At 34.4% G+C, this 20,332-nt stretch overlaps 1 protein-coding gene across 4 annotated transcripts in view; it reads right to left on the minus strand.

Annotated features, from left to right (window-relative positions):
• Positions 1 to 20,332, minus strand: part of LOC123708201 (bifunctional heparan sulfate N-deacetylase/N-sulfotransferase) — a 136,194-nt gene that overhangs the window by 84,182 nt on the left and 31,680 nt on the right. The window contains exon 1 of one of the 4 annotated variants that reach the window (XM_045658777.1): positions 4,780 to 4,981. The exons of the other annotated variants lie outside the window; for them this stretch is intronic. The gene's annotated coding sequence lies outside the window, so the exon portion shown is untranslated. Of the gene's footprint in view, positions 1 to 4,779; positions 4,982 to 20,332 lie in introns of those variants that run through there. 4 annotated transcript variants of the gene reach the window in all.

Below are 20,332 nucleotides of genomic sequence, written 5' to 3' on the forward strand. Positions count from 1 at the left end.
AAATAGTAGATTATTTATCGAAAAATAAAGTCATAAAGAACTTTACGTTTCACTTCTTACGTGTGTACACTAGTACACGCACACATTTTTATGTTTATAAGTGACCAAACAAGACTAAACTCTATTATTATTATTTTTTTGCATTAAACTAGGACCTATTAGGACTTCAGATCAGCTTTGTGATAATTTGATTTTCCAATATGAAAGAAGGTGAGCCTTCTACGCCTGACACACACCGACTTCTTAGTGCTAAGGTGGTGTGCGGATCAAGATTGTTGCTGTCACTGTATGGGTGAGTTTTCAATGTACTCAAGTCCATTGGTACATCGGAATTGAAAACCTACGACTTCAGAGAGGAGAATCGCTTTCTAAAGCGACTAGACCAAAGCTGCTTATATGATAATATAGCTCGGTGATTAAGCTCCCGACTCGAACCAATATAGAATTGTTCTACCTTAATAAGAACCTTCTCAGGTCACAACGTAAATCATGATTTAATTACATTTTTAGAATTCAATTAGGCGTTTGTCGTCACGACTGAAAATCGCTTCATTAAAACAATCCTGTCATTTAACATCTTAAGCACCAGAATCCTAATTTCGTAAAAAAAGGTAAATCCCCACTTAAAGCATCCCCCGACAGTTTATTTCGCAACGGACATGAACAAATTGAGTCAATCTCTTTTTGTTGCACGACGTAAATCGAAATACCTATACTCAACGTGCAAAGATATCAATCAAACCGCCCTTTTTTCAATAAAGGTACCACAGCGTTGCCTAAGCCAATTTTTCGAGTAATTTGAACTTTAGACACGGGTTGTGTTCATTGAGTGTTTCCGCTCCTTTCCGGTTCGTAATTTAGAGTTGAAACAATATTTTCTAGTTCCTATTAATTCATACATTAAAAACTCGACCTAGATTACATGTAGTAGAGAGAGTATGCAATGAATGTTTTGAATGTTACTTGCCATTAGTGACGGAGGTAGGAGAGGTTGATTAAAGAGCTCTAGCTTATGCTGTTCCTCGCAACAATGAATATTCAGTATTTCAGTGCATAAGCATAATGCGACCGCGATCTTAGTGGCACGAGGACATTGCTGTCGTAGCTGCAATGCCGCCCATTTCTCATCTTAAATGCCATAAGCATATCGCTCCACTTGGCCCCTAATAGCCTTAGTTTTTTTATTCAAATTGCCTTCGACTTCGACTCAAATTAAGACGCCAAGTAGCGATGATTATTACGTAGCTATGGATGCGTTTAGGTAATTTGTAATGATACTCTTATCAGGCAGATAAAGCTTGATGTGAGTGTCCAAGGGTTGCTGTATCACTTGACAACATCAGGTGAGCCTCCTGTCCGTTTGCCTCCTATTACATTTAAAAAATATATTTTATATGTCTGCTAGATTATGCCAAGAGTATAAGTGCTAGTAACATATGTTCTTTATAACACGAAGGGGGACAAGATACTTATTACCATAATACACACATAAAATGTACCTTGTAATGTAATTTTTTGACATGTTTCTTTTTGATTATTGTTTAGTGTGCACCGTGTCTAAATAATTTCTGGGTACCTTTGTTGTCATATACGAACTAAATTCTATCCAGCTAGAAGTTTTGAAATCTAATTCACGTGTTTTATAGACAATTAATTAGACTTAGCGACATGACATGAAAAATGTCAGACGGCATCTAAATTATGTGTATTGTTGCGTGAGAAGGAGGAGTGAGCGACCGCGTCGCAGGCGAGGGAAAATCCAATGGCTTTTATCGACATCTATAGTATATTTTTCATTTTTAATTAATATGGAACTCGTACATTTGTCATTTTATCATACACAAGAAGAATCTATCAAGGCTCTGGCATTGAAAGTGTCCATGGCTTAACATCAGGAGAGCCTCCAGTCCGTTTTCCTCTTTAAATATAATGATCGACTTTGTTAACATTTTAGAAAATCCTTCACCTAGAGCCCGTTATGATAGCACAATACAATATTTAAAAACATTTTAATAGAATTAATTGCAACAGATAGGACGTTTAAAAAATTAATATTAAATCAACGTAAGCGACATTGAAATTATTTGTATTGTATTATTAGAATAATTATTAAACCAAGATATGATATCTCAAAGACATAATACGCGCAACGCACTTGCAAGCCTTCTGGCAATGTAAGTGTCCATGGGCGGCGGTATCACTTAACACCAGGTGAGCCTCCCGCCTGTTTGTATAGTATTACATAAAAAAAATTACACGTCTAACGTTTCCACCGAGTTTTGTTTTTACCAGCGCCTAACTATACAATATCTCTTATTAAGTACGAACGCAGTCGCAAAACCTACTACATACTAAAGATATGTTATCCATAAATTACCATACCTCAAATCAACGGTACTAATCCAGTTAATATTCGGCGCTGAATTTTCACGACGCAATTACATTGCATACACCGTTTGTTATGGTAAAATAATATTTTTATTTTGTTATGCAAAACGACTCGCCCGCACGAACAAGCCTTTAAATTTGATTACGCTAAGGTAATCCCCTTCCCACTTGCGGTTTTACTGCTTCGAGGCTACATTTTCGGCCAATCGTCATTTACGATACGGCAAAAACCGAATTCTCGAATTCAAACTGCCCGAGGATCTTTCAACAAAATGAAGAAAGTTTTGTGCTGTCGTCACTTGACCATTTGACTCCTGGTCCGAGTTCTCCTTTGTTACACATGGCCAATTGTTATGTACGGCTGTGAAGCTTGGACAATTAAAGAAAATACCCGCCGGAGCTTACAAGCATTTGTGGCTATCATCGCATGCTTCGTATAGGCAGAACATTAAACAAGCTAACAACTCCTTCAAATAATAATGATGAGTAAAATCCAGGGTAAACGGCGTATTTATAGAAGAAAGAAATCATGACTTTGCAACGCTAGGGAGTGGACGGATATTGTGACTGCGAAGAAGTTGCTCCATCTGGTGCTAGACAAGACACGCTTCACGAGATCGACGGCCAACGTATGAAGAGGCACTAAAAGTCGAAGAGAAAAAACTGAATAGTGTAACACAGTGCTTTATATAATATAGCTTTATCGGATTTGGTAAGTGCTCGGTGCTTCATTTGCGAAGTAAAAGGATTAAAAAAAAATTATGTTCCCTATAAAAACCTTTTCACAAAGGTATGTCACCTTAAGTTAAACATTTTAGCACTCAGGAACAAACTAATACTAATTACAGTATAACTAAGGTATGGTTTATTTCTGTCTGTTTACTTACTATATCAAGACAGCATAATAACAGAATTGTAAGGTTATATAAAAGACAATTATACTAATTAAAAACAATTTTCGTCTTTGCGTATTCAGAGCAGAATTAAATTTGTACGAATTTTATTAAATGTATACATTGAAGAGTTGACTTCAGCGTACGATTCTCATCACTGTGTTCGTAGGTACGATCCCCGGCAGTGCACCAATGAAGTTTCTTTCTGTCTGTGCATTTAACATTCGCTCTAACTGCGAAGGCAAACATCGAGGTAAATCCGGTTTGCGTTTAGATTCAAGAAACCTTGTCTGTGTCTGTGTCTAAGGCACAGGGGATCACCAAAATGCCTATTCGATTGACAAATGTTTATGGAACATATTTTGAAATCTTAAAACTCTACTGATTTACTTCTTTTTAACACGTTGAATTTACTCTTATTGATTTTACAAATGGTTATTGAATCACGTTTAACAATAAAATCATTCCCATTTCGCGTGTTTTACAACATGGTCACGGGTGACTGACGGCGTTCATTGTCATTGGAGTGAAAGCCGATATGTATAATTAATTGTATGATACTCGCGTAAATAACTGGTTTAATTGGCATAAATTTAATAACCAACTTCTATTAACAAAACGACTCATACCAATCTTATTCGCATAGAATCATTTATAAAATACAGTTATTCTTAGTTTCGCTTTTAAAATATGTTTAATTGCTTGACTTTGTTTCATTCGTTTTGTCTAAGTATATGGAATAGGTTTTCCCTTCATGTGCTCACCTTATCTAATTAAGTTTTATTCTAACACAGCCTGAAAGAGTTCGCTCGAAAGCGATAAGACCACCGGTTACTTAATAATTTTATTTAAATATTTTAACTGTACTGCAAGCAGCGAAATAATAATAAATAAGTACGAAAACTAATAAAATCATAAAAAGCATAAACTGTATAGTTTTTGTATTATATATTTTAAAACCATAATAACCACACCAAACTGGAGTCGTACATAGTAAAATTTCAAACAATAATTTTACTCCATTATTTGGAAATAATTTGGAGACTGTCAAAATTAAAACGATAGAAGCAGAAACAAAGACATCATGCATCATCAGAGCTCTTAAGGCGGCACAAAAAAGTACACTTTTAAATGCAGCCTGCTGAAACCATTAAACATCTTAGCAATCGGTGTGAAGTAAGGCTTTAGAGGAAAATGCAGCTAAACCACAATAGCAACTGAAATGGACGTTGTACCCATTGTCCTGAAATCATTTCAATCCAACCCCACTACCGTACAATGTTTTCTTTCGTTATAAATGTAGGACGATGTTATAATAAATACATATTGAGGTCAATTCTGACTATGTATTCTTTAACATGCTTGATACGCTACCCTTAATATTTATATAGCAAAAATATAAAGCAAAATGTTCAAAGAAATCATTATTCTGATGTTCTGATAAAGTTAAAAGTAAATAAAAGAAAAACTAATTTCGTAAAAAGCTTTAAAATCTTACCCAATTTTATTTACTATTCTCGTTTTCTTGTTCGTTAAGTTACAGCAAACATTAATTAAAAACTTCCGAGTTACGTACAACAAACTTCAGTAGATACAATAGACAATACAATAAAGTTTATAAATACAGATATTAAAAGAGGAAGCAACAATTATTGTCACACATTTCGAACGCGGGGCGTAGGAGGGATAGGCACGACACGACCGGCCACTGTTGACTCACGGTGCTTACTGAAAACCGCTACGCACAGCTCAGCGCGGGAAAATCGTAGCGCAGGTTTGGGCGGGCGCTACGCGGAAGCTATGTTAAAAAATCTTTCGCTACGGAGTCTGTAAAATGTAAATTTATAAAATATCCTTTCGCAAGGGTAAAGTTTACGGTTTGTTTAACGATTTATAACGAATTGATTGGACTTTCGTGAAAATGGAAGGTTAAAATTACTTGTTATTTAACTTATCTATTAAAATATTTTACGAGAAGGTTTCAATAAATTGACGGTAAAGAGGTATTTGAATTAAATTATTAGGTGAAACTAAGAAAACATTAACAAGAAGAAATAGTAGGAGTCCTTCAACCTTGAACGGCGATATCCGAAGCTCTGATATGGCGCAGAATCCAAACTGATTAATGCTAAGCACACCAATAAATATTGATGCTGGATCCTTTGTCTTGCTAGGGATTGATTCCTTTTTATTAATGGTTAGGTACACGCACATCTATGTGACAAACGCTTACTACATAAAATACATAATAAAACCGTATATCTAACGTGATATTTTTATCAAAACAAAACAGAGATAATATAAATTTTCAAACTACCCACACGCTAACCGAATTAGATTTTGAATCAACAGAGGCCTTAATACGTTTTTTTGGTATGACTGAGGTTTCAAAAAGTAACACAGACACAGCGCATGCATATAACAGCTCTACTATCCTCTTAAATATGGAACACACACACTTATTCACATACTCATACATTCACGCATACTTCATGTCTTATACGACTTGTATGTTGATTTACACGTTACAAAAATGTTTTAAACGTGTACCTTGTACCACGGAATAATTGCTATCTTGTTACCCGCAACACACAGGCTCTCTCCCTATTGTGGGAACTAGCGATATATGAATTTTGTCACAACCATACATCTGTCATTAATAAATAATTTATTATTCGTTGTATATTTCTATAAGCGATATGTTCTTATGGTAACTCGTGAATCAAAATCCATTTTACAATACAGATGACGGGAGCATATCAATAAACTTTTACTTTCGTGGTACGGAGAACCGATTGCATGAGATCATGCGATCCTGTCCACGGCAACCAATCCGTCACGCACGCTGTTCATCACTATATCGATATTGCGTGTTTAGCGATAATGAGACATTATTTGTTCAAACACCTTTTTTATTTGAAGCCTTTTATGACGGACATAGTATGTGCGGTATACATATGTAAAATATTTATTTCATATAGTATAACTTATAGTTTAGATATATTAAGTCTTTATTGAACAAAGACCCGTGAACTTCTGACGGGTGTTAATGGCCAAACCAGCCTACGGGACGACGGATACGGCAGTCATCGCAGGCCAAGGTCACTCATTTTAGTGGGTACGTTGCCGGCCTTTAAGGATGGAGTATGTTCTTTTTACCAGAGTTAGATCTCTTTAGCATTTATAATAATATATATATATATATACGGATACGGCAGTCATCGCAGGCCAAGGTCACTCATATTAGTGGGTACGTTGCTGGCCTTTAATGATGGAGTATGTTCTTTTTACCAGAATTACATCTCTTTAGTATTTATAATAATTAATATATATATATATATATATATATATATATATATATATATATATATATATTAAATTGTTTCTTTTGGTTTGTATTAAAAGTATAAATCTCATAATAGTAATGAATTCTGATGCGCGTAACGTTCCCGACTTCGTGTGAAGTTAAAAATAATTTTCGCTCCGTTTATTTCCATAATCACGTGCTGTCTTCTCTTTATGTTGAGTATTGAAATAAAAATTCTTAAATTTATGTGTATACATGAATATCGTCATTGGATATTATCATCTACATAATGGCTATCCACCTAAATCTTCGTATCGAACGTTAAATGTGTATAAGCAAGTATGGATTGTGACACATACAATATCGTTCATTGTCCAAAGTTTTTTGAAATTAAATATATATTATGAAGCAAAGATAATATTCATATGTAATAAATCCCGATTCGCCAGCTCATCAAGCGACGCAAGTGAAAATGGAAGGGCCATACACCCCGAAGAGATTCCAACTGTATCCTCAAGAAGACGCTTAATTGGAATCCGCAAGAAAAGCGGAAACCGACTCAAGCAACCTGGGACGTCCTACAGCCGTTGATGAGGCAATGAGAACGGGAAAGATTTAGAGCGAGGTGAAATACGAGGCTCAAGGCCGAACGCCGGTGGAGACTCACTGTGGATGCTCTGTGTCCCACCTAGAGGTAATAAGACGTTAAGTCAAGTAAGTTAAAAAGGACGCATTTTGGAGCATATTGCATTGAACATTTTTCGAGTTCTTCATTCTATTTTATTACATTCATCTATATCATAAATATATAAAGCTTCACGGGAAGTTTCTGTGAGACTCCTAAAGTTTCCAGGTGGTTATCATATGTGGTGGTGATAAATTGTAACAACTAAAACCGTATCAACATTAAAGGTCATACATATCCAAACTATTTCTTCACAAAAGCACTAAGTAGTTCACTGTATAAAAAACTTATGTACTAAGAACTAACACACAAAGTAAGGAATAAGTTGAATTCGCTTCCAAAGTATAAAGTTTCTATAACAACAGACGGCTTTTAGTCACCTTTCATAGAAGTCAGTTCATTTATGAGAAGCTTTCATGTTGACAAAGCTGGCGGAGGCTCTATTCAAATCATCCTGAGACTTATAAATAATATTGAATAGCATTCTTGTGGATTGTTTTCAATCTATACGGACCCTTTTCAAAACAACTACTAAAGCATATAAAACGTACATACCGAAACGTTAGTTGTGTATGTGGGTCTTGTTGTTTGGCCCAGATCGGTTGAGGATGAAGGATTTTTCGCGACATGTTGAAAATATACGAAATCCTTAATGATTCGTTCTCATAATTTTCAGATTGAATAATAAATTTAAAGTCTAAAATTATGCGATACGACAAAAGTAGTTCACAGTTTTTGATGTTTGCAAAAAGTACCCCGGAAGTGTGGTCATAAATATAAATCAGTGGCGTTAGAACTTTTAGATTTCTGAATATGTTTCAATAGGCATTCTGTGGCTAGGACACACCTTCGACTTTTTGGGTCTAAGGCAAGGCGACTACCCCACAATGGTTTCCTTCACCGAGCGAATATTAACTTCGCACATAAAGACCATTGGTGCACGGGCGGAATTCGAACGTACGATGACAGTCGCACGCTTAAGCCACTAGGCAACATGGCTACCTATGTTATATTTAAGGCTTCAATTGTTCAAACGCCAACACCGTCAAACCAACATAAATTGCTCTCGAAATTCACATGAAATTCAAATTCAATTTGCTCCATTTTCCACTGTCAAGTATTACATTCAAATATATTTTCGCATTAGGAAGACGTTCAACATTTCTGTTCAAAGAGATAACGCAAATATCCCCTTTGGTTACGAGGGCAATAGGCCAAGTCGTACAAAAAAATACTTTAGGTGTTTGTGTGTATTGTTTGGATAACCAAATACAAAGTTCAATGGGGTTTTGTTTATACCAATAAATACACTTTTAAAGCCTCTCACCATTGTATTAAAAAAACTCTTGTGTATGTGTGTTTTGTTTACGCGTATAAATTGTTTAACAAAAAAAGTGTACGTTATAATAAAATATATTTCTAATAGTCAGATTTACGTATTGAAATATATTTTTAAAATTCCTCTATTTTCCAATTCAAACAGTTATTTCATAGTGGATGCAATATGTTTAATGAATAAAACCACATTGCATAAGTTAAGTATAGCGTTATAACCTACGTGAAATCACAAATCCCTTGGCGAAACATATCTGCATGACTGGTCATATTTTAATACCTAAATAAGTTGCTATCCTTTCATTGAACCTAGAGCCACTGGGTTGTCCTATGTGATACCTGCTCATCTGGGGCAGATGACTGCAGCCTTTATTAGAGTGATAATGTTATTGGGAAGTTAGTGATGAGCCTCTATGTATGACTTGTCTTAGAAATAAAGCATGTATCTAGAATATCATCATATTTCATCTTAGAATGAAAATTGGTGCACAGACTCCGCTCAGCCAGTAAACTAACACTGCTCATTAAGCCTTATTATCTCAAATTTATCTCACGTTTAAACTGACATAAACCGATAACGCTCAACTCCCAAAAAGTTCCCGAGGGGAATATTAAAAAATGCGGGCAATACTGGTCGGGGCCCGCGCGCCTATAAATAACAAACTTTCCAGCGAAATACTTTCAGTAAATCTGAAATATTTTAAATTTGACTTGCACTAAACCACGGTTACCTACATTTCCTTCATTCTACTGCATCACTTATTTCCTTGTGTACGCTTTATTAAAAAAACATTGAGAAAAGATTTCATTCAAATTCGAATTCTTTGCGAATGTAACAATAAACACCACTTATAGAGCTTGGACATTCGGTAGCGAGCTGATCATTAAAAAAAAGCATTGTTAGCCGCCTATCTGAAATGTAATCCGCTATTTTAATTGCAGTTTTTTGCTTAACAATAAGCAAGGAATTACACGTAAAATCTAAAATTGGATTTTTATTCTCTGTAACATTTAAGTTTCCCATAATTGTCATATATAAAGATAGCTAATATATATGTCGCAGTAAAGTAGTTAAATCTGAGAGTTAATTGAATCTCTAGACTGATAATTAAAAATCGATATTCAATCTAGTCGCTAAAGTTCCGTCAGACAAGTGAGTGAACGAAACGTTTAACGAGTTTCCTAAACGTTCCTAGGTAACGAGACTAACCTAACCATTTACAATAAAGCAAAACACGGAATATCCAAGCTCTCAGTTCTTCACGATCAGACGAAAATAACAATAACAAATGAAATAATCATGGCGGAGTCTTGTTTTACATTGTTAATCAACACGCTGGCTTTCGGTCAGACAGATAGTTAAACGTTTTCGACGCTGCTTCATTAAAATCAAAATACTAGCGACTTGATTGAATATCAACATTTAATTAACTGTCTATAAATTCAATTAACTCTCTGATTTAACTACTTTACTGCGACATATATATAGCATTATGCATGATGCGGTGACCATTAATAAATAAATAATTTTCTTATAAGTGAAAAAAGGTAACAATTATGAATATTTAATAACTTAACAAAAATAATTCAAAAACTAAACTTTCACAACAAATTTTATTTCGCTTTATTTCACTTATTACACATTAAATTGCTTGATTAGTATTAAGATTCATTTCTTCGTGTAATCCATTTTAACATAGCGATATTAATAAAGTTTATGTTGCCCTGAATTTCGATGGGCGAAGGCAAGAGTGCAACAAAAAGTTTTTTCATAAAAGTAGCGAGGCATTCGGTCGCGAAGAAAGGGAACAAACAACAAAATAGTTACTTATTAACTTTTACCAGCATAATACACTTGCACAGCTTGTTTGTATAAGAAAACTTAACCTCCTCAAGCTTCTCGAACAATACTCATCATATTCTGAGATCCCAAAGCTTGTTTAAATGAGAGTAATAGCGATAATTCTTTCTAACGAGAAATGTTCTTAAGTTTATTACCGTTTAAAGAAAATACTTTGTTAAACACATATTTAATGCGATGTTTAGGTTTATTTATAACTAAATAAATAAAAATAAGTTTTTTATTTTAATATGCAACAGTCAAAGTAATCGCTTTCTCTATCCAAGATAGCGGATATAAAGTCCAAAGTCCCTTTTTTTGTCTTTATATATATACCTGTACATATTTCTCAATATCAACAATTATTGTGGGACCTTTTTTATACATATATTTCGTGCCAAAATATATTATAGTATTCCTAATCTATAGAGCAGTGTTGGCCTAGTGGCTACAGCATGCGACTCTCCTCCCTCAGGTTGTAGGTTCGATCCCCAGCTGTGCACCAATGGATTGTCTTTCTAAGTGCGCATTTAACATTAGCGCGAACGGTGAAGAAAAACATCGTGAGGAAACCGACTTGCCTTAGACCCAAAAGGTCGACAGCGTGCGTCAGGCACAGAAGGCTGATCACCTACTCGCCTATTCGATTAACAAATGATCATTAAACAGATACAGATATCTGAGGCCCAGACTTAAAAAGCTTGTATCACCATAGTATTTTTTTAAATGCCTATTCTGTGTTCATAGGCGAGTTGGGGCTCATCGTCTCGCCTCCGCTACGCTCGTGTTGCATTAAGTGACGCATATCACTGTGTTACAGCAGAAATCTGCCAGTTGTGTCTAAGCCCTTAAAAGCACCGTACTATGCATTGAATGATAGTGTATCTTTAAAACTCAGCAAATATTGTACCCAGACTAAAGACTCCATTACGTATTAGACAATAGCCATGCTATACATGAATAAAAGCACTAATAAAAGTGTACACATCACTTTTTGTTTAGCCAAGTGCTTGAAACTCACGTCACCAACAGGCCAGCTCTCCCTTTCACTAAGGGGGAAGCTTAATAACTTTTTATCCCACGTATCTCGTCAAAACTTTTATGTAGGCAACGCTACACAAAGGTGAAAACCACAACGGAACTTTTAGTTTTCACGCAACTCGAGTTAGAACAAACACTTTGAACCTGCCGATGAATTACATATTGCTTTTTACTTTTAAAAATATATAAGGGTAAATCAAATTTAAGGCTGTCAAAAGTTTCTTTTTCACTAAACAGGGGCTCGCCGGCTCACCTGATGTTAAGTGTCAGGATGCTCACAAGTGGGTTGCCGGAAAACTACCAAAAATTAGTTGAACGTATTTTATTAAACTAGCTCAACCATTAACACACGTCTTCCCCGTTTGTATTGCAATTTCTTTGGCACTAGGTGTCTTGTGTGAAGTCCAAATCATCGGGCAACGTGTAGAAGGCTTACCTAATTTTCAGTGATACCGCCCGCCCATAGAACTGCTAGAAGACCCGCCAGTGCGTTCTCTAAGGGTCCTTTAAATTCGTAAAGGTCTCATAGAGAACGCACGTAGTCAAGTAGAATCGGTTCGGAAATTTTGACACTGAGATAAACGAGCAGTGTTAACCACAAAGTCTTAGGCATTCAAAAACATCACTCACCCTTAAATCTTGTTTTAAGAGCTGTCCAAAGATTTCTAATTGGAGTTTGATGATGCTGAAGCCGAGAATGTGACTATTTGAATTTTAAACCCAAATCGTGTTCTTCAGAACCTCGGCTATTGCCCCATGCATTTGTTTCTACATTAATGAAAACATCGCTGTTATTTTTGAACAATCAATCTAACGTTCTAAAGAACGATTTTTCCATACAGTACTAAAATATGTATCCCTATTGCTTAAACACTAAAAAATCTAAGAGTGCGGATAACACCAAGAAACACTAAAGGGTTTAATCTTGAAAGGACCTAAGCCGGAAGGGCCACGCCACAATAATTTTGAAAAACTACACAGTTAAAGAAAAAATACAATCTGTACAATAAACGAAACGAAAACGTAGCAGAGAGCAAAAAAACAATTTTTACCCTAGACACATATAACATCTATTTTAAATTTATGGAGCCAAACAATCACATCCCAAGGTTGGCCCAAAATTACCTTTCAACCCATGAAAATGAAAACTAAAACAGTTATATTTATTTTATATCTGTCTGTCAGAATTCAGTAACTCTCCTGTATGTTTTAAAAAAACATCATTCGAAAACCGAAACAAGTATTCCGAATAATTTTAAAATCAATTTGCACGGCGTAATTAACATTGAAATGCTGACGTTATCGAGTGTCCTCTTGTAACCCCGCTATTAAAGCTCTGCACCTCAAAAGTAACACCCTCTCAATCTGAATGCACTCTTGTAATGAAAACGTACATATACTAAATAGATGTTGTATGTGTTTGTAAGAGAATAATAGATTTGGAAGCAAATTAAATCTTTAATAATTTATTCATCGCAGTTTTAGATTGTGTTTAAATTAAAATACCTTATTCGAGACGTTCGGAGCCTTCAACATTGTTGTTTTACACATCTTGTGTATACACTTTTGATTTTAATAAATTCCTGACTCGAGTTAGTTAACATAAGTTATGTTAAATATATATATTGAAAATTAGAAGCGTAAACAAAGAGCAACCAATCATTGCACACTTGAAGCCAAAATGAGCCCTTTAGTATTTACCGCACTCATAAATTGTAATTTAACATTCTTATTTCTGATAATGTCCAATAACATAAGTGTCATTATTTACGAATTCTTCAATAAGTCAAGTAAATTTTTTGATACACGAGCGCAACCCCTAATGTTATCTTAGTTTTAAACAATTGAAGCCAGTGGTTTGTGCCTTCAAACAAAGTGTTTCATTTAATATATATCTGAACATATGCATACAAAAACCGCAACTTAACTGACAGTTTAATAAAATAATTGTGTTAGTTACAAAAAAAAATTACTAAATTTTATAGCCTGTGTCTCTATAATAGTTTTTACAGTTTCAAATTTTAATGACAATATTCCAAAATAATTCCTCACCCAATTACACTATGTTTATACCGTATGTGGAGAGAAAATGATGGAGGTATCTAAGAACAGATACAAAAGGGTTCCTAGGGGTAATTTTAACAGTATGGAATAATAGTGGCTCTATTATTATTATTTAGACAGAATGCAGAATGTACTTTCATGGCTTTCATATACAGATATACCAAAACTTTGAAACAATTCCCCGCAGACATTTGATAATTGTCAAAAACTTAATATTTCCCAATTCCGACAACAAACACTATAGAATTTAACATCCATACACAAGCCAGGCCTCACCCTTTTATAACAAAGAGTATAGTTTTCCTTTTATTATGAGAAATCACTGTAAAATAACAATAGGCGTTTTCATAAGCATCTTTATGACAATACGACATGAAAGGACGTTGTAGTATCCTTTTTATAACCAAACGCTCGAAAAATTAATATATATGCTTTGTTGTATATGGAAACTGCAATATTATCCCCATCGTCCTCTCGGAGTATAAAAATTAGACTAGAAAAATGATTAGGGACACATTGGCTCGCCTAGGTGCACATAAATAATACTGCAAAAGGAAAGATGTGTTGATGGATAACATTTAAAAAATACGGTTAACAAATTTTCGTAATTTCCGGCAAGGCAATTGCGAGTCTCCAGACAATATAAGTGTTCATGGACACTTTATATCAGGTGAGCCTTCTGCCCGTTTGGCCCCTGTTATTTAAAAAAAAAACCGTTGTTACCGACACGTAATCAGAATTACGGTGGACACAGTAACCGCACATTACTACGGTAATGTTTACGAATGTCCAGAACATAATTATTTATTACCATTCTTTTCGCGGAAGTATTGTGACTTCATTGAGATATATTAACTACACGCTTTTAAACTGTCGCATTAACTTTTATATTAAATTGGTAGATTCTAACTTAAAGCATATTTATGGTTGATGCTATCTATTTCAAGAATGTAAAAATAGGTAATATTGTATTACTAATATTGCAAAAATTACAGTTATAGTACATCACTCAAGGAAGTCAAAAATGAGAAAACATTAAAACAGTCGTAATAGTTCTTAACGACTTTGTTCCCTAGGGCAAGCGTCATATAAAGACATTGGTTTAACATGACTGAGTAAAGCAAGAATGAATTTATTTAACACAATAACACAAGAAACAATGGCCCCAACTTCGAAAGTAAAACTTTTTTCATAAATGTGCAGAATCGTCCGTCCGCGATGTCTGAAAACAGCTGACGGCTCGGGGCATCGCACTTTGAGACTTGCAGATGTATTAAAGGGGAAATGGGGATATTTAACCAGATTTTATCACTTGCCCTAAAGGGACATGAATAGAAATGTTAAGCGCCATTGTAAAAGTTGAATTGCGTTTAAATCACAACTTTTAATGTATTATTTTTAAATTCATTATAAAAGTGTGATGAAAATTGATAAGGTGGTTTTCATTATTTTCTTTTGCCTTGTAACTACATAATTGTTTAGGAATATATTCGGCATGCGATTTCTCCAATACAAACTGTCTCCTGGTGACTGCGATATTGCGGGCCACTCGATTGTGAGAAAGATCTGGTAAGCGTTGCTCCTTCTTAAATTATCATGTCATTTTCACACGTGTATATTCTACAACATATATTCATAAGTATCGAACACTTTCCTCAACACGTGAGATCTTTGAAAGTAAAATAAAATGTATATATTGTAATGTAAAAGATTTTTTGTGCGCCATGAGATTTATCTATTGATGTCAATGCGCCTCCAGAGACATGTCTTCCATTTATGGACATAACAAAAATGTATTCTGGTTAAACAAAAATATATGTCATTATTTAAGATACGCTGGTACCAATTTGGTTGTAGGTTCCTTAAAGAAAATGGCTGGCAACACACTCGCGAGCCGTATGGCATTGAATGTCCATGTATCAGGTATTACTTAACATCAGCCCCATGCCCGATTGTTTGCATCATATCCTATAACAAAAGTTCATATCTCCATAAGATATGTAATACGGAACAAATCTATTAACAATTATAGTAAACTAAATAAACGAAGAAAATCAAAAACCTTGAATGCAGCTTTGTTTATTTATAAAATAGTTTACTATAAGTAATCAGTACTAACGGTAAGATTTACGAACGCAAACTATGACTTCCGTATGTCAAATTACTTTATGAGCGAAGTCGTATTTGGCACTCAGGTCAAGTCAAATAATTTATTTCAATTATTAAAAAGGCAGCTTTGAAAGTCAAAAATATTTAAAAAAATGACTTATAAAAGGTTGTTTTTTATATGGAGGGTTAGAAACTCCATATATACCTTTAAAATAGTTTTTACAGTATTTTGTATACATTTATTTGATATGTGAAGACCATATACGTAGAACAAAAAAACCTATACTATCTAATAAAAATGAATGCAGCATATGTAGATACATGGTGCTCACACATTTACAACTAAGACACAAATCTGCATCCTACCCTCAGGGTAAATCATCTCCAAGTGCTGTTAAATAACTAAGATACCGTCAAATTGTACCATTCACCCGTATAATTCAATGCATGTGTATAGCGACACAACACTTTTCAAACAGCATAATTACTTTTATTACAGGTTGTGCAGGCGGATTGTCATGTCTGAACCAAATCAAACTTTATTTCCTGCGGGAGTTGAGTGACGTCTACAAAGGGGACAACCTATTGCTGTTCAACAATTGTCAAAACTTAGTTTATATTCAAGTTATCTCGATTGATTTCCTTAGTTCGCAGTTCTTGCTCGTGGATTTATTAAACACTCTCAATGCGGATCCAGTCGCGTAGATACAGATTTCGTGGTAGTGGAAAGTCTACTGAGTCGGACTATATATATATATATATATATATATATAGTTTTTTTTTATAAAATAGGGGGCAAACGGGCAGGAGGCTCACCTGATGTTAAGTGATACCGCCGCCCATGGACACTCTCAATGCCAGAGGGCTCGCGAGTGCGTTGCCGGCCTTTTAAGAATTTAAAAGTCCGACTTAAAAGTCATAAAAGTTTTATTTTACTTAGTTTTTAAATACTTTGTTTTAGATTATTAGATACACGGATCAATGTACAGATTTTAGTTAACAATGAATATGTAATACATTTATAAATTCGTAACATCATTCACGTAGAATGTCCTACATTAGTAAATTTCAAAATACTCTACAGGTATACAAAAATTCAATAAGTTTTTTAATTAATCCGGGATTTTTAACTTGATATTTTTAGCTTATAATAAAATTATTTAAAAAAAAACAAAAAAGCAAAACTCTCTTCTATAATATTAAAGAAGAGATTTATTTGTAGAACTTCCCTATACAAAAGATTTGACATAGTTTTCAGTAGCAAACTTAATTTCATAATTTGCAGTTCTGACTCGGTATAGGCCAACATACAATTCGCAATTAACATTCGATCTAACGGTGATGGAAAACATCGTGAGGAAACCGGCTTGCCTGTTCACCTACTTGCCTATTATATTAACAAATTATCATGAAACATACAGAAATCTAAGACCCAGACCTAAAAAAGATTGTAGCGCCACTGATACATTTTTAAAGCAGTTCATAACTACTCCGGTGTTTACAATCTTCTCGAACTCTTATCCATTCAGGTTGTAATTAAATAAACGAACTAACACGGAAAACAGAAACTCAGTATTATTCCTTTACAATTCAAAGTTCAATGGAAAACTAAAAGACAATACTGCCCTATTACATGTTTATGCTAAAATTATTCGTTTGCTAATAACAGTTTAAATAAATTTACGCATTTCATTGATACCTAGTAAGTGCATATATTCAGAAGTTTAGAAATACAAGAAAAACGCATTACGATCCAAAAAAAAAAAACTATAAAACACTTGGCATGTAAAAAATAAATAATAATTTTTCACATGAATAAAACATTCAACTGTCAAGTGTTCGTGTTAATTTTGAAATATTGTATGTACAGTTTAATAAAAACGAAGCGGGGCTCAACCATGCAAAACGCACGAGCCGGGAGAGCGCGTGTCGTGAAAGTGAAATCATAATATTATTATGTTCTAGTGTTTCGTTTCACTTTTATTACATACGTATTAATTTCCCTTATAAGTAAGAGCCGTGTGAAAATAGTTTTAGTTCTAGCCGCGTAAATCGTATTATGAGATACCAATATCGCCAATAAATGATTTTGGAGTAAATTTCTTAAATCAAAACTAAATTTGTGCTTCGAACAAATAAACTTCAGCCTAGTTATATTGTTTTAAGTGTATCTCATTATGACATATTAGTGTCGGCTTTTAAATAAATATATTCACGCATCTTTTCCAAAGGTTGCTCGTCGGATAAAAGTTATATATAGAACAGGAAGTAGTTAACGATGCAATGTATTATTTACCAATAACATTATTCATGACAAACGGGCTGTGACAAAATTCATTTACCGCTAGTCCCCACACTAAGGAGTCCCTGAGTTGTGGATAACTAGATAACATTTATTTAGTGGTACATGGTCATATTTAAAACAGTTTTTTTGAGAAAAAATAGGTTTAGTTTACGACTAATCAAACACATTAACACATTATCTTATAATGTGTTAATGTGTGAGTGTGTGAATGGGTGTGTGGTTGAAGTATGTGTGAATGTGTGAGTGTGTGAATGGGTGTGTGGTTTAAGGTCGTTGAAAGGTGTGTTCCAAAAAAACAAGCTTTACAACAGTGGTATCCCGATACGACTATTACTTTTCGAGAAAAATGTAGTCAATTATCAACCGGTAAACATACATAAACACACACACCACACAAAGTATGAATAAGTAAAAACTTTAATTGTTTGACGGAATTATTCAATTTATTCTAATACAATAAAACCTAATTTCACGCCAACTATTATATAATATGATAGAAATTCCACTAGACCGTCATTTACGAAGTTATTTTAGTCTTCAAGATTTATCGTTTCGACACCTGTTCACGTAAACAAACAGCTCATTAATGATCTGTTAATTTTTGTGTTATCAATAAAATATATTACGGGCAATAGACACAAATCTCAAGCAGGCGGCCACTTAAAATAAGCTGGCACGAAGTCAAGTGCCACCAACCTGAATGCGAACTATTCAGCTCATCATAACCAGATGTTTCCTAGTTCTATGTAAACACGAATAAATACGTAATTCATTCAGGAACTGTATAAAACAAATGAATGAAAACGTATCATCTAAATCAATAACATTTTAATGAATAAATTCCAAGTCGTCAAAAGCGCTACTCGACTGCGTATTTTAATATATAAATAAACCGTGGAATTCATACGTGCTCTGTGTTTAAACTCAATTCAATGCAAGTAGATGCAAGCTTAAATAAGACCCGATAAGATCTAAATTGCAAATGACCGTTGCGCAATGTAGCGCTCGGATAATGTATAAAACTGTACATAGAACATTGCTACAACTAACAACAGATGATAAATATGTATGGCTGTTGCAACTCATGCATTCACTTCCGACATAACTCGCCGAGATCAACAAATATCGTTGAATTATCTGTAACTAATTTATGTTGTGATTCCCTGGATAATGGAAAAAAAACGTGTCCATACCAAGACAGTTATAGGTTGAGCATACAATTTCTATGGACATGGAACACGGGAAGATCCAGAAGGTTTAGAAAAACTAAACGTGAATGGCAGGGTAAATTAATCTATTTTTTTTATAAATTTGGGATTGATTTGCTCCAGTTCAAACAGCTTGTTTGACTCAAAACTTGTCGATTAAAAGGAGTGGCGGAGAGTTTCTTGCCAGTTCTTCTTGCCCGCTCTATGACCTTGACTTGCGAACTGGTAGTAAATGTAAATTTAAAATTAATTTAACATCTTTTCTGTTGTCGTTCATAAGTATACTTGGTTACATGAAGTGAAGTTATATTGAGTTTGAGTGGAGTCTTACCATCACCCAGGCGAAGACGCTTGCCCTGGACAGTGGTGACCTTCCGATATGAAGAATGCGACTGAAGAATTCATGGTGTTTATATGGAGATACGAAAATCGGTTAGTGGAAAATAAACAAATGAACGTGTTGGCGGTTTTCCAAGACAGTTGAGGCGCCGGCGCTACCACGTCACCGTCACGTATTAGTTATGTTATTCATTCAATGTATGGCTAGGTATGCTTTACAGTTTATAGGAGTTGTTCGGATTGCTCTTGGCTTGCTTGGACGAATAACAATAATAGTAAAATAGTTTAGTCGTCAACGGAAACGTTCCGACTGAACTTTACACTATATTTTATTGTTAAATCCAGCGCATATCATGTACGTATAGCTTATTGAATCCGAACAACTAATTATAGCAATTTAGACTAAACTGCAGCCTCTGTTGATCCGTCACCACTAACAATTGCAAAGTAGAAATATAGTAAATTTTTAATTAGGACATTTTGTATGTCTTCACCTAGTTTAACTTTTATTTTTATTGTATAATTTCTCTTTTATCGTTGTAATGTTTCCCTCTAAATGTTGTGCACACTTGTCATTTATGTATTGTGTAAAAAAATTTTATTATGGAATATAAGATACAGGTATCATTTATTCCACGTCATTAAATTTGTAATGCAGACATTCCTACTAATCCGCAAAGCAGACAGAGGGTGTAGGATGTATGACGTGTCTCTGTAAGTGTTTGCATGTTTCAATAGTGTGCCTTTTTAAAATAAATAAATTTAAATAGTCTTAATGCTAAATGAGGTCTCAAGCAGCAAGTACGTACCTTATATAC

Source organism: Pieris brassicae, chromosome 4 (genome assembly GCF_905147105.1).
Source record: "Pieris brassicae chromosome 4, ilPieBrab1.1, whole genome shotgun sequence".
NCBI classification, from domain to species: domain Eukaryota; kingdom Metazoa; phylum Arthropoda; class Insecta; order Lepidoptera; family Pieridae; genus Pieris; species Pieris brassicae.